Genomic DNA, 15,376 nt, shown 5'->3' on the forward strand with positions numbered 1-15,376 from the left:
GATGTTTAAGCTATAGAATGACACTTCTTTCACCTTCCTATCTCTTCTCGTTCTAGAGTAATGGAGCAATCTTTGTTAATCATTAATGCACTGATGTTTAAGCTATAGAATGACACTCCTTTCACCTTCTTATCTCTTCTCGTTCCAGAGTAATGGAGCAATCCCTGTTAATCATTAATGCACTGATGTTTAAGCTATAGAATGACACTTCTTTCACCTTCCTATCTCTTCTCGTTCCAGAGTAATGGAGCAATCCCTGTTAATCATTAATGCACTGATGTTTAAGCTATAGAATGACACTTCTTTCACCTTCCTATCTCTTCTCGTTCTAGAGTAATGGAGCAATCTCTGTTAATCATTAATGCACTGATGTTTAAGCTATAGAATGACACTCTTTTCACCTTCTTATCTCTTCTCGTTCCAGAGTAATGGAGCAATCCCTGTTAATCATTAATGCACTGATGTTTAAGCTATAGAATGACACTTCTTTCACCTTCCTATCTCTTCTCGTTCTAGAGTAATGGAGCAATCTCTGTTAATCATTAATGCACTGATGTTTAAGCTATAGAATGACACTTCTTTCATCTTCTTATCTCTTCTCGTTCCAGAGTAATGGAGCAATCCCTGTTAATCATTAATGCACTGATGTTTAAGCTATAGAATGACACTTCTTTCACCTTCCTATCTCTTCTCGTTCTAGAGTAATGGAGCAATCTCTGTTAATCATTAATGCACTGATGTTTAAGCTATAGAATGACACTTCTTTCACCTTCCTATCTCTTCTCGTTCTAGAGTAATGGAGCAATCTCTGTTAATCATTAATGCACTGATGTTTAAGCTATAGAATGACACTTCTTTCATCTTCTTATCTCTTCTCGTTCCAGAGTAATGGAGCAATCCCTGTTAATCATTAATGCACTGATGTTTAAGCTATAGAATGACACTTCTTTCACCTTCCTATCTCTTCTCGTTCTAGAGTAATGGAGCAATCTCTGTTAATCATTAATGCACTGATGTTTAAGCTATAGAATGACACTTCTTTCATCTTCTTATCTCTTCTCGTTCCAGAGTAATGGAGCAATCCCTGTTAATCATTAATGCACTGATATTTAAGCTATAGAATGACACTTCTTTCACCTTCCTATCTCTTCTCGTTCTAGAGTAATGGAGCAATCTTTGTTAATCATTAATGCACTGATGTTTAAGCTATAGAATGACACTCCTTTCACCTTCTTATCTCTTCTCGTTCCAGAGTAATGGAGCAATCCCTGTTAATCATTAATGCACTGATGTTTAAGCTATAGAATGACACTTCTTTCACCTTCCTATCTCTTCTCGTTCCAGAGTAATGGAGCAATCCCTGTTAATCATTAATGCACTGATGTTTAAGCTATAGAATGACACTTCTTTCATCTTCTTATCTCTTCTCGTTCTAGAGTAATGGAGCAATCCCTGTTAATCATTAATGCACTGATGTTTAAGCTATAGAATGACACTTCTTTCACCTTCCTATCTCTTCTCGTTCTAGAGTAACGGAGCAATCTTTGTTAATCATTAATGCACTGATGTTTAAGCTATAGAATGACACTCCTTTCACCTTCTTATCTCTTCTCGTTCCAGAGTAATGGAGCAATCCCTGTTAATCATTAATGCACTGATGTTTAAGCTATAGAATGACACTTCTTTCACCTTCCTATCTCTTCTCGTTCCAGAGTAATGGAGCAATCCCTGTTAATCATTAATGCACTGATGTTTAAGCTATAGAATGACACTTCTTTCATCTTCTTATCTCTTCTCGTTCTAGAGTAATGGAGCAATCCCTGTTAATCATTAATGCACTGATGTTTAAGCTATAGAATGACACTTCTTTCACCTTCCTATCTCTTCTCGTTCTAGAGTAATGGAGCAATCTTTGTTAATCATTAATGCACTGATGTTTAAGCTATAGAATGACACTCCTTTCATCTTCTTATCTCTTCTCGTTCCAGAGTAATGGAGCAATCCCTGTTAATCATTAATGCACTGATGTTTAAGCTATAGAATGACACTTCTTTCACCTTCCTATCTCTTCTCGTTCTAGAGTAATGGAGCAATCTCTGTTAATCATTAATGCACTGATGTTTAAGCTATAGAATGACACTTCTTTCACCTTCCTATGTCTTCTCGTTCTAGAGTAATGGAGCAATCTCTGTTAATCATTAATGCACTGATGTTTAAGCTATAGAATGACACTTCTTTCATCTTCTTATCTCTTCTCGTTCCAGAGTAATGGAGCAATCCCTGTTAATCATTAATGCACTGATGTTTAAGCTATAGAATGACACTTCTTTCACCTTCCTATCTCTTCTCGTTCTAGAGTAATGGAGCAATCTCTGTTAATCATTAATGCACTGATGTTTAAGCTATAGAATGACACTTCTTTCACCTTCCTATGTCTTCTCGTTCTAGAGTAATGGAGCAATCTCTGTTAATCATTAATGCACTGATGTTTAAGCTATAGAATGACACTTCTTTCATCTTCTTATCTCTTCTCGTTCCAGAGTAATGGAGCAATCCCTGTTAATCATTAATGCACTGATGTTTAAGCTATAGAATGACACTTCTTTCACCTTCCTATCTCTTCTCGTTCCAGAGTAATGGAGCAATCCCTGTTAATCATTAATGCACTGATGTTTAAGCTATAGAATGACACTTCTTTCATCTTCTTATCTCTTCTCGTTCTAGAGTAATGGAGCAATCCCTGTTAATCATTAATGCACTGATGTTTAAGCTATAGAATGACACTTCTTTCACCTTCCTATCTCTTCTCGTTCTAGAGTAATGGAGCAATCTTTGTTAATCATTAATGCACTGATGTTTAAGCTATAGAATGACACTCCTTTCATCTTCTTATCTCTTCTCGTTCCAGAGTAATGGAGCAATCCCTGTTAATCATTAATGCACTGATGTTTAAGCTATAGAATGACACTTCTTTCACCTTCCTATCTCTTCTCGTTCTAGAGTAATGGAGCAATCTCTGTTAATCATTAATGCACTGATGTTTAAGCTATAGAATGACACTTCTTTCACCTTCCTATGTCTTCTCGTTGTAGAGTAATGGAGCAATGTCTGTTAATCATTAATGCACTGATGTTTAAGCTATAGAATGACACTTCTTTCATCTTCTTATCTCTTCTCGTTCCAGAGTAATGGAGCAATCCCTGTTAATCATTAATGCACTGATGTTTAAGCTATAGAATGACGCTTCTTTCACCTTCCTATCTCTTCTCGTTCTAGAGTAATGGAGCAATCTCTGTTAATCATTAATGCACTGATGTTTAAGCTATAGAATGACACTTCTTTCATCTTCTTATCTCTTCTCGTTCCAGAGTAATGGAGCAATCCCTGTTAATCATTAATGCACTGATATTTAAGCTATAGAATGACACTTCTTTCACCTTCCTATCTCTTCTCGTTCTAGAGTAATGGAGCAATCTTTGTTAATCATTAATGCACTGATGTTTAAGCTATAGAATGACACTCCTTTCACCTTCTTATCTCTTCTCGTTCCAGAGTAATGGAGCAATCCCTGTTAATCATTAATGCACTGATGTTTAAGCTATAGAATGACACTCCTTTCACCTTCTTATCTCTTCTCGTTCTAGAGTAATGGAGCAATCCCTGTTAATCATTAATGCACTGATGTTTAAGCTATAGAATGACACTTCTTTCACCTTCCTATCTCTTCTCGTTCCAGAGTAATGGAGCAATCCCTGTTAATCATTAATGCACTGATGTTTAAGCTATAGAATGACACTTCTTTCATCTTCTTATCTCTTCTCGTTCTAGAGTAATGGAGCAATCCTGTTAGTCATTAATGCACTGATGTTTAAGCTATAGAATGACACTTCTTTCATCTTCTTATCTCTTCTCGTTCTAGAGTAATGGAGCAATCCCTGTTAATCATTAATGCACTGATGTTTAAGCTATAGAATGACACTTCTTTCACCTTCCTATCTCTTCTCGTTCTAGAGTAATGGAGCAATCCCTGTTAATCATTAATGCACTGATGTTTAAGCTATAGAATGACACTTCTTTCACCTTCTTATCTCTTCTCGTTCCAGAGTAATGGAGCAATCCCTGTTAATCATTAATGCACTGATGTTTAAGCTATAGAATGACACTTCTTTCACCTTCTTATCTCTTCTCGTTCTAGAGTAATGGAGCAATCCCTGTTAATCATTAATGCACTGATGTTTAAGCTATAGAATGACACTTCTTTCACCTTCCTATCTCTTCTCGTTCTAGAGTAATGGAGCAGTCCCTGTTAATCATTAATGCACTGATGTTTAAGCTATAGAATGACACTTCTTTCACCTTCTTATCTCTTCTCGTTCTAGAGTAATGGAGCAATCCCTGTTAATCATTAATGCACTGATGTTTAAGCTATAGAATGACACTTCTTTCACCTTCCTATCTCTTCTCGTTCTAGAGTAATGGAGCAATCCCTGTTAATCATTAATGCACTGATGTTTAAGCTATAGAATGACACTTCTTTCACCTTCTTATCTCTTCTCGTTCTAGAGTAATGGAGCAATCCCTGTTAATCATTAATGCACTGATGTTTAAGCTATAGAATGACACTTCTTTCACCTTCTTATCTCTTCTCGTTCTAGAGTAATGGAGCAATCCCTGTTAATCATTAATGCACTGATGTTTAAGCTATAGAATGACACTTCTTTCACCTTCCTATATCTTCTCGTTCCAGAGTAATGGAGCAATCCCTGTTAATCATTAATGCACTGATGTTTAAGCTATAGAATGACACTTCTTTCACCTTCCTATCTCTTCTCGTTCTAGAGTAATGGAGCAATCCCTGTTAATCATTAATGCACTGATGTTTAAGCTATAGAATGACACTTCTTTCACCTTCTTATCTCTTCTCGTTCTAGAGTAATGGAGCAATCCCTGTTAATCATTAATGCACTGATGTTTAAGCTATAGAATGACACTTCTTTCACCTTCCTATATCTTCTCGTTCCAGAGTAATGGAGCAATCCCTGTTAATCATTAATGCACTGATGTTTAAGCTATAGAATGACACTTCTTTCACCTTCCTATCTCTTCTCGTTCTAGAGTAATGGAGCAATCCCTGTTAATCATTAATGCACTGATGTTTAAGCTATAGAATGACACTTCTTTCACCTTCTTATCTCTTCTCGTTCTAGAGTAATGGAGCAATCCCTGTTAATCATTAATGCACTGATGTTTAAGCTATAGAATGACACTTCTTTCACCTTCCTATATCTTCTCGTTCCAGAGTAATGGAGCAATCCCTGTTAATCATTAATGCACTGATGTTTAAGCTATAGAATGACACTTCTTTCACCTTCCTATCTCTTCTCGTTCTAGAGTAATGGAGCAATCCCTGTTAATCATTAATGCACTGATGTTTAAGCTATAGAATGACACTTCTTTCACCTTCTTATCTCTTCTCGTTCTAGAGTAATGGAGCAATCCCTGTTAATCATTAATGCACTGATGTTTAAGCTATAGAATGACACTTCTTTCACCTTCTATCTCTTCTCGTTCTAGAGTAATGGAGCAATCCCTGTTAATCATTAATGCACTGATGTTTAAGCTATAGAATGACACTTCTTTCACCTTCTTATCTCTTCTCGTTCTAGAGTAATGGAGCAATCCCTGTTAATCATTAATGCACTGATGTTTAAGCTATAGAATGACACTTCTTTCACCTTCTTATCTCTTCTCGTTCTAGAGTAATGGAGCAATCCCTGTTAATCATTAATGCACTGATGTTTAAGCTATAGAATGACACTTCTTTCACCTTCCTATCTCTTCTCGTTCTAGAGTAATGGAGCAATCCCTGTTAATCATTAATGCACTGATGTTTAAGCTATAGAATGACACTTCTTTCACCTTCCTATCTCTTCTCGTTCTAGAGTAATGGAGCAATCTTTGTTAATCATTAATGCACTGATGTTTAAGCTATAGAATGACACTTCTTTCACCTTCCTATATCTTCTCGTTCCAGAGTAATGGAGCAATCCCTGTTAATCATTAATGCACTGATGTTTAAGCTATAGAATGACACTTCTTTCACCTTCCTATCTCTTCTCGTTCCAGAGTAATGAAGCAATCCCTGTTAATCATTAATGCACTGATGTTTAAGCTATAGAATGACACTTCTTTCACCTTCCTATCTCTTCTCGTTCCAGAGTAATGGAGCAATCCACGGCATCCATTAGTGACGTCTGGTTGAAACAGCAGATTGTCATTGAATTTCTAACTGCGGAAGGTTGTGCGCCCAGAAACATTCATCGCCGGCGACGAGTCGTGGATACGCCATTACGATCCGTAAACGAAGCATCAGTCGATGGAATACCGCCACACGTCCTCTCCTCCGCCAAATATTCTAAGTTGTTCCACCTGCTGGCAAAGTTTTTGTTGACATTCTACCTCGGTCTGGATTTTACGCCCTGAGACTTTTGGCTTTTTTTTCCAAACTTACGGAACAGTTTTATGGCCAACGCTACAGTTGTGACGCGGAGGTCGAAGCAGCAGTTCGGGAATGGTGTCGCCAGCAGCCACCATAATTCTTCGCCGACGGCATGAAAGATCTTGTTTCGCGTTGGTCGCAAGCGTGTTGAACGTAATAGGGACTATGTTGAAAACTGATTCCACCATGTGTAGATGACATTGCAGGCTTTCCACTGATACCTGCATTAGTGCTATCTGTCAAACACAAACGAAGGTATCACCTTGGAGGCAAGGGCGCCGATTTCTCTGTAAATTTGGGAGGGGGGGAGTATTCAGATGTAGAAGGCATATATGAGGATTTTTAAGACAAATTACATTCAAATTATGCCAAAAATTGTATATTCTTAAATACAATAAGGGGACCCACATGACATTTGGGTGGCCCGGGCCCTCTCCGGCCCCCAGAATCGGCGCCCCTGCTTGGAGGTATTACTTTCTGAATCTGCAAGCGAACCCTCTATAGCAGTCAAATCCAACTCAATGCTCTGTGACATCAAATTTGACACTTCCCATCTCTGTAAACAACACGAGTTGGGGAAGGAGCTTGAAATACGTTGATAAACGAAAATGGTGGAAGTCGAATAACAACACTGATTGCTAAGTCGATGGTTTTGTGAGCATACTATTCGTGAACACGCGTACCCTGCCAACCTTGCTTTATTCTCTTTTTCCTACCTCACTCCGCTCCCTCCTTTGCTCTTGTGCTTCTTTCTCCTTCTCTCCAAACGCGATTCTGCGTTACATATCGGCCAGTTTAAAATGACTGATCTATACAGTGTGAAGAAGATAATACTTGGAAGAATCCTAAAAATGAACATTAGCCAATCTTATTCTGACTCCATTCTTTCAGGATAGTAACTGCCAATTGCATTCTGACTTTATTTTTCTAGGATAGTAAGTGTCAATCGTACTCTGACTCTCTCAGTGAGTAACTCTGATTCCCTCAGTAAGCTGATAAGCGAAATTGGTGTCCCATACCAACTTTGCACGGATATCTACATAATGGTACTTTAGTTGTTATAGCAAAGGAATATTTAGATCGTTTAGTTATCAAGAAAGGTAAATTTAAGATTTAAAGAAAATCCTTTGATGCTTCCTTTTCCTTCTACGAATAGAATAAAAGGTTAGATTCACTGATAAATTTTTATGTGTATCGTATCACATAAGATTCATCAGTCTGCAGTTCTTGTCATTAAAACTGCAATCAGTATATTTCAGCTTCAACCTGTCTCAACAATTTTCTTTCAGGTAAATACGTACACACATAAAACTGAATATTTCCATTTTTTTCCTCAAATGAAATCAGTTAAGTTGAAATGAGATTACAAATATTCAACCTGTGCTTGCAAAAGCGTCATTTCAGATTTTCCTGGGGGGAAGGCGGTAGATCCTCCACCGACAAACGAGTTTCACGTTTTTTCCTAGTATATCTACAGACAATCAATTATAATATATTTAACTCTCAAAATCAGGTGGGTAATTGACCCTCCTGCAAGGGTGCTGAGGGGACACCCCAATGCTCATGTGCCACCCCCGCATTGTACTTATGAATATACGAAAATTGGCATAATTTGAATTCAATTTGTCTTAAAATCCTCATATATGCCTTCTGCAAGCAAACACACATCTGAATGGGCTCCCTTAAAGTTACAGAGAAGTCAGCGCCCTTGCCGTCCTGCTTCCTCGTGCTGTGCATAGCCCCCACCGAAACAAAATCCTAAATATGTCACTGATGATAGGCCATCTGTATTTCGCATTATAGTGGAAAAAAGTAAGAATCGCCAAAAATGGACACTCGCTTTTAGTGAACTAAGGAGAAAATTCAGCCGTTCCGTTGTGAGAAGCAACCTTCTTAAGCTAATGAGTACGAACACAAGAAGGCGTAGAAACACGAAAAGAAGCAACGTAGGAACTAAGTAAGCATTTTGTTATACGAGCCCTCTGCTACAAGAGAAGAAGCGAAGCTACACGAAAACACATTAATTGAATTTAAAGTGACGTAATTAGCCTACCAACAAGTTAAGAAATGGCGCACACAGGTCAAAGTAAATTTTCATTGCATTGTTTTCTTTTCTTCCTTCTTCCTCTTCTTATTATTTCCTTCATCGTCTTTATTTCATCCAGTTCTTTAAGACGTTGCCTCTTCTTTTTTCGTAGTCTACGTAACTTCCAGAAAACGTAATTATAAGCGGTGTTCTCTTTAGCTTCTTTCCACAGCTATTAAATAAAAATCAAATAAAACTACATTAGCGCCTCTAGTGGCTTATTGGAGAAGTTTTAGAGGAGAGAAAAAAACAACAGAAAGGTGGCTTTATTAAAACGTTGATTTTTAAAAATTATGTTATTTTCTTCCATTTTGGGTTAACTAATTGGGAGAGTAAACATCTCTTTACTATTCAAAGATAATCTACCCCCCCCCCAAAAAAAACAAATGCAATTATGATTGTTTTATTTTTCTTTTTATAAAGAGATTTGTTTGTGAGCAAAATCAAAAATAGCCTGAAAAATTGGATTTCTTTTTTTTTTTTTTTTTTTTAAAAAATACGCTGAATGGAGTAATCCAATTGCAGGCAAATATTACTGTTTTTCCTCTATACACGTGACATTTATCAGGTCTATAAATCAAGTACCAATATGACTGCTTCACATAAAAATACACTGAAAAATGTATGTCAGCACATTTTTTTTTAATTAGAAGAAGAATATTTATTTATTTATTTCAGAAAACAACAGGCGGGTGCCTAACTACAGTTTTCCATCATGATAATATAATTTAAAATACACATATGATAACAAAATAATACGATAGCAAAATACTTTAAAATACATATAACATGATCTACACCTTATTTATTTAGAGTAAAATTCTGTCTATAGCTAAAAATGTCTATCTCTTGGTGCTTTTCTGACATCTTATTATACAATAAACACATTTTTCTGACAGGCGATACATCCAATGCAGTAGTCCTTTGCGCTGAGAGATGGAATATGCTATTATGGGGTCTGGTTGCTCTATGTGGGACGTGAAGTTTGATTTCTGATAGTAAATATTCTGAATCTACTGTACTATGAATTATTTTATGTAAGAAAGATAAAATGAAGTGAGTCCTCCTGCTTTCAAGTGATTGTAATGAATATTTGCTTCGAAGATCTTCATACTTCTCAAATTTCGGATATATCCCTGTTTCTTTATATGTTAAAAAGCACACCAATTTATTTTGAATGTTTTCGATTTTACTTGTATATTTCTTACTATCAGAAGCCCATATTATCGCTGCATATTCCACCTTAGACCTTACATAGGCAATGTATAATGTTTTGAGGACATCGGTGTTAGAAAAATCACTTCCTAATCTCATTACAAAGCCAAGGTTCCTAAAGGCCTCACCAACTACTACATTTGTGCCTATCGCTGCCATTTGTCACCAGTTATGCCTCCATTTCATTTAGTACTGCCACGCTAAAGGGCCTTGTAAGATTTTAATGTTAACACGTTAGTCCCTTATTCCGTACGATATGTCTTGAAAGAAAGCGAATTTTTCAATTTAAAATATTGATATTGGAGGACGGGATAAAATTAGGTCAAACTGAATATTGAGGGAGCAATAATCAAAATGATAATGACACCCCTCCTTCTTTTTCTTTCCATCGGATCTTCTATCACGTTCTACATGATCCCGTCACAAAAAAAGTTTCGAACCAGTTTTTCCCCTTTTCTTAATTACATTTAAATCTGTTATTTTCTCCCTATATTATTGCTAATACTTTCTCATTCGTGTTTCTAATTTTCTCTGTTGTTTTCTGCATAAACAGTTCACAAGCTCCCAGTATTTTTTTCGCCACTTTTGCGCAAAGACCCCTAAGTCGATTTCTCATTTATTACACATCATCTTCAAACATTACGAGCTCGATATTTTGGATAAAAAGCAAACAGACAAGCATCCCGCTCTGATGTCAGCAATAGATAAAGACACCTTAACACGCGCAAGTGCTAAGCTTTACTACAGAAATATCTATATCTATTTCAATTTATTTTAGTTTACCTATATCTATCAAATAGTTTAGTCTAGCATGCCATGTTCACACTCAAAGGCTAAGGGAGACGGTATGATGATGATAATGAACGAAATATTGGAAGGAAACAGGAGAACCGCAAGGAAACCAACGCACCACAAAGCCCACTTAGCCCACAAGAATGGAATCAAATCAAGAACCTCACGCACCAAAGGTGAGCGATGTATCACTGAGACACTACACCATGATTCTTATTGTTTATCTTTGTAACCTTATTTTCCGCATGAAATTTACTTTCAAAATATCGTTAATCATTGAAAGAATAAGAAAAATACACCATGTCAACAAATCCTACTAAAGAGACGGCGAAACTGATTACAGGCTGAAAACGTGAGAAAACAATAGACCTCATTCTGCGACGGCCTTGGCAAAACGCGAATAATATAATACTGTAATTTTATACTTCCACCGCTGTTACTTTCGGCCTAGCCCAACCCACTGTTTACCCTCGCTGAACTGAAAGCACATGGAGTGAATGCTATATTGCATTTTAGCGCACAGCCCGATTAGTTATGGCTGTACGGCTTTTACTTATTTTCGTAACGAGGCAACAGCCGAATACTTTCAATTTCATGGAATCATCAGCAATCAACTAGTGGTGTATGGCGCTATTTTCTGCTTTAGATGATAGTGCTACGAGATTGGAGGATGGTTCATGCAGCGACACGTCTATAATTGAAGGATGGTTCATGCAGCGACTCAACTATAATTGTAACTGCCACCAATTATTGGAAACTATAACTCAAATTTTGAGTTGAGTTGACGCAAACCAGTACGGAATGAGACCCACTGTCGTATCAATAACTTAGTTATTAAATTCAGGAGCTATATTTTGGGGAAAGCAGGGGCAATTGGCTCCTTCCGGTATATTTTAATAAACTGTTATTGACATGCTAATGACATAACGTGAAAAACTTACGTAGATGTACAATCTTGGCCTCTCCCCCTGGTTAAATCTGAAACGATACTACTGATTAAGTATAGTACAATCTGCTAAAAGTTCAAAGAAAATATAGCAGTTATTTTCCACTAATTTAAATCCAAGAACAGTTTCCCATAAGGCAATAAATCATTAATTTCTCTTAAAAACAAACGGAGAAAACAAGTATATAAGAAAAGGAGCCAAAGTAGAAGTTAAAAGATTCTTCCGCTGTGACAGAGAGGGCGCTGAGGTCACAGCGAACAACGAACGAGAGAACAGGAAAAAAAAAGGAAGAGATCGAATGAAATTAACATTTTACAAGGGAACTTGTCAGAATGGGAATAAGGGGAAGAAACATGGCGTTCCAAGGAAGAACGCTGCTGCTTGTTCTAAATCTTGGTCGCTATTCCATAACCGTTATTCAGACTTAAATGGATGCCATTTGACATTTAGGTAGTCTTTCCATGGACTCAAAGGGGAAGCACAAAGCAGGGTTGGAAAGGTTTCAGATAAAATTGTTCTATTGCTTTCACAATTGAATAATGCTGTTTTACAGATAATTTAATTAAGAGGTCTCCACTGCAAAATTAAAATACCGCTAATTTTACAGTAATTATGTAATATCTTCAAATAGATAAAAGATAATCTTAAAGTGGATCAAAACCTCCCTAGACGATGTTATTTTGCATGAGGTGCCGTTATTACGACTCATTCATCTGCTTTCGACTTCCAGCCATTTTGAAAATCGGCATTTATTTTCGCGTTTCTAATAACAGCAAACGGAAAGCTACTAGGTGACTCGTGATAACGGCACCTCATGCAAAATAACATCGTCTAGGGAGGTCTTGATCCACTTTTCGATTATATTTTATTTATTTGAAGATATTATATAATTACTGTAAAATTAGCGGTATTTTAATTTCGCAGTGATACAGACTCTTAACCTAATTTATGGTTTACAGAAGTTGCATGTTCAACACCACAGAAACAACAAGAAATACAGGAAACCTAATAGTCATTCCAATTATATGGTAATTATTACTACATGCCACTTTAATATCAAGTCATATGTATTGTCCTAACACTTTCTCTGTCTACCCGAAGGTCGTTTTCTCCTTAAGATTCCAACATTACTCTGTATTACTTTTGTATCACAGACAGTAAGGCCAATATAGGAAACGATAGAGCAGCTAATGGTCATTTAAAAAAAAAAAAACTGCTCAGCAATACGAGATTTTGGCCTCTGCCCCATTTAATCCCGACAGTGTCATGACATTTGCGGTATCGGACATTTGCGATATAATGACAAAATCAGCTGTCCTGGGTAATTTGTTGTACTGTTCAAAAAATTCCCTTAGACAGGAGGACAATTGCGGTACCAAACATTTGCGATACAGTGACAAAACAAGTTTTTCTGGGTAATTTTGCCGTACTGGTAAAGAAACTTCCTTAGACAGGAGACATTTGCGGTACCGGACATTTGCGATACAGCGACAAAAAAGTTTTTCTGGGTAATTTGCAGTACTGTTCAAAAATCTTTCTTAGAAGGACATTTGCGGTACATAGCGTGAAATATGACCCAAAAGCATGAAGATGTCTCTCATGCATGTACATGATAATTTAATCGAATATTAGAGCTCATTGTCACACTAATTATACTAAATAATAGAATAACGAAAGGAGAAATGAACTAACTGGAATGAATCACTCCTAAGGTTATTGGTTTTCTATATCTAACACATGAAACCATTCATATATCAACTGTCACACACGTCAGAGTCACAGTGAGTTCTGATACTTCTGGAAGTCAGCGATATATTACCACTAGATTAGGGATTAGGATTTCTGAGTTTTGGACATCTAACGTATGGTGAAAGAAATTGCAAAAAATTGCACAAAATTTGCAACACTGCAAACCCTGGCAACAGTGGACCGTGGCACACGATATGAGCTATGCAGCAAGATTACTGTATCTGTTGTGCATTAGCAAGTGCAGAAGAAGAATGACGCAAACGAAATGAGTTTTTGCGTTAAATGAGGAACAATAATCGTGCAATAATGGAAAGACAATCCGAATGTTAAAAAGCCAGACCTTGTGAAACGCTTCCAGAGTGTGGGATATTGAAGACGAACGGTGTATAATATTGCGTCGAAAGTAGAGAAGGGTATGAACGAGGAAAATATGGTCGGCAGTGAACGGAAATCGACTTTAAGTGGTCCCAAAGTGTTGAGGCAACTTCGACGAGCTACTGCAGTAAGGTGGCAAACTCGCACCGAGAGCTTGGTAGGAAATTTCACTGTGATAAAAATACAGTGAAGGATACTTTACAGAAAATGGGAATTACCAGACGTAAACGGAAAACTATGCCGAAAGTTACGGAACAACAAATTGTGATTCAGAAACAACGTTTAATAACTCTGGTCACGAAAACGTCCACTGCTAAAAATGGTGTACTCTGCATGATGGACGACGAGACCTATTTTACATTAGACGGTCACAAGTGGCAGTGGCAGCCAAAATCGTACTACGATCTAGGAACTGGTGATATGCCTGATTCAGTGCGTTTTCCTCCGAAATCAAAATATCCATAAAGGTGTTGCTATGGCTTGCGATGAGTGAAAAGGGACTCTCTACACCGCAGTTTTTCACCACCGGTCTTGCGCTAAACATTGAACGTTATGTGAATTTCTGTCAGCCGAAAGTTAAACAGTTTATCAACACGTATCATCGTGGAGACAATGGTCAGATTTAGGCTGCTACTACGCTACAGGAAGTCTTGCAGCCATGGATATGCTTCATACCCAAAGATCAAAATCCTACTAATGTTCCTCAACTTCGGCCTATTGCGGACTTTTGGGCAAATTTAAAGAGACAAGTGTATGCCAATAATTACCACTCAACATCCGTTGCAGGTCTCATCCGACGAATCAGTAGATGCTTGAATGAAAGTGATACATCGTGTTCCGCGTCACTCATGCAAAAAGTTCCCCGCAATTGTCGCAAGGCCAACAGATATGGCGTAAATATGTTTATACATTAAAGTCCAGATGTCATTCTTGTTCAACAATCAGAGAACACAACAAAATTGCAGATGTTGAGTGTGGCAAACGGATTATAATTTTGTGCAAATTTTTTTCACCACAAGTTATAGCCATGTTAGCCAATCACGTGTGAGGAATGACGTCCGTCGATGATTACACTATCCGAGGAAAGGAAAGAAAGAAACGATTGGAAAAGGAAGGAAACAGTCTCTGACCTGTTTGTTAGGGACCATCCCAGCATTTGCCTGGTGGGAATGAGGAAAACCCAGGAAATCCTAATTTAGGATGGCTGACCTACAAAAGCTTTTACACTTTTTCGACGAAGTGTCCCCACCGGAAATCGAACCAAGGACAGTTCCCACCAAAAGACGAGAGCGTTAGGGACTATGCTAGGAGATCACATATTACAACTGGAAAGAAAAATAAGGATAAGTAGACACGTAGTACATAAACTACAGATAGCCTATAACCGATATAAAATGAGAAACTGTATCCAATCCTATATTTAAATTTCGCACATTGCATTATTCACATGGAACCTTTTACTGATTAATATATCTAATGTAGTAATTGAACTCAATAATAAAACAAAAAAGTAAATTACAAGTTCACGGAAGGCTGATTTTGACTTTGTTTCTTATACTTGATAAGGCCTAATGGTTTTGTAACAGTTGAGACTGTGTACCTCTACTTTAACTGAACGACCGAAAATGTCCTCTCTTAGCTTGGTATATAACAAGTTAATTCGTTAATTCGAACAGTACCGCAAGTGTCCTAGTATTGCTAGTGCGGTTACCG

The sequence above is a fragment of the Thermobia domestica genome, chromosome 10 (assembly GCF_964235325.1).
Source record: "Thermobia domestica chromosome 10, izTheDome1.hap1.1, whole genome shotgun sequence".
NCBI lineage: Eukaryota > Metazoa > Arthropoda > Insecta > Zygentoma > Lepismatidae > Thermobia > Thermobia domestica.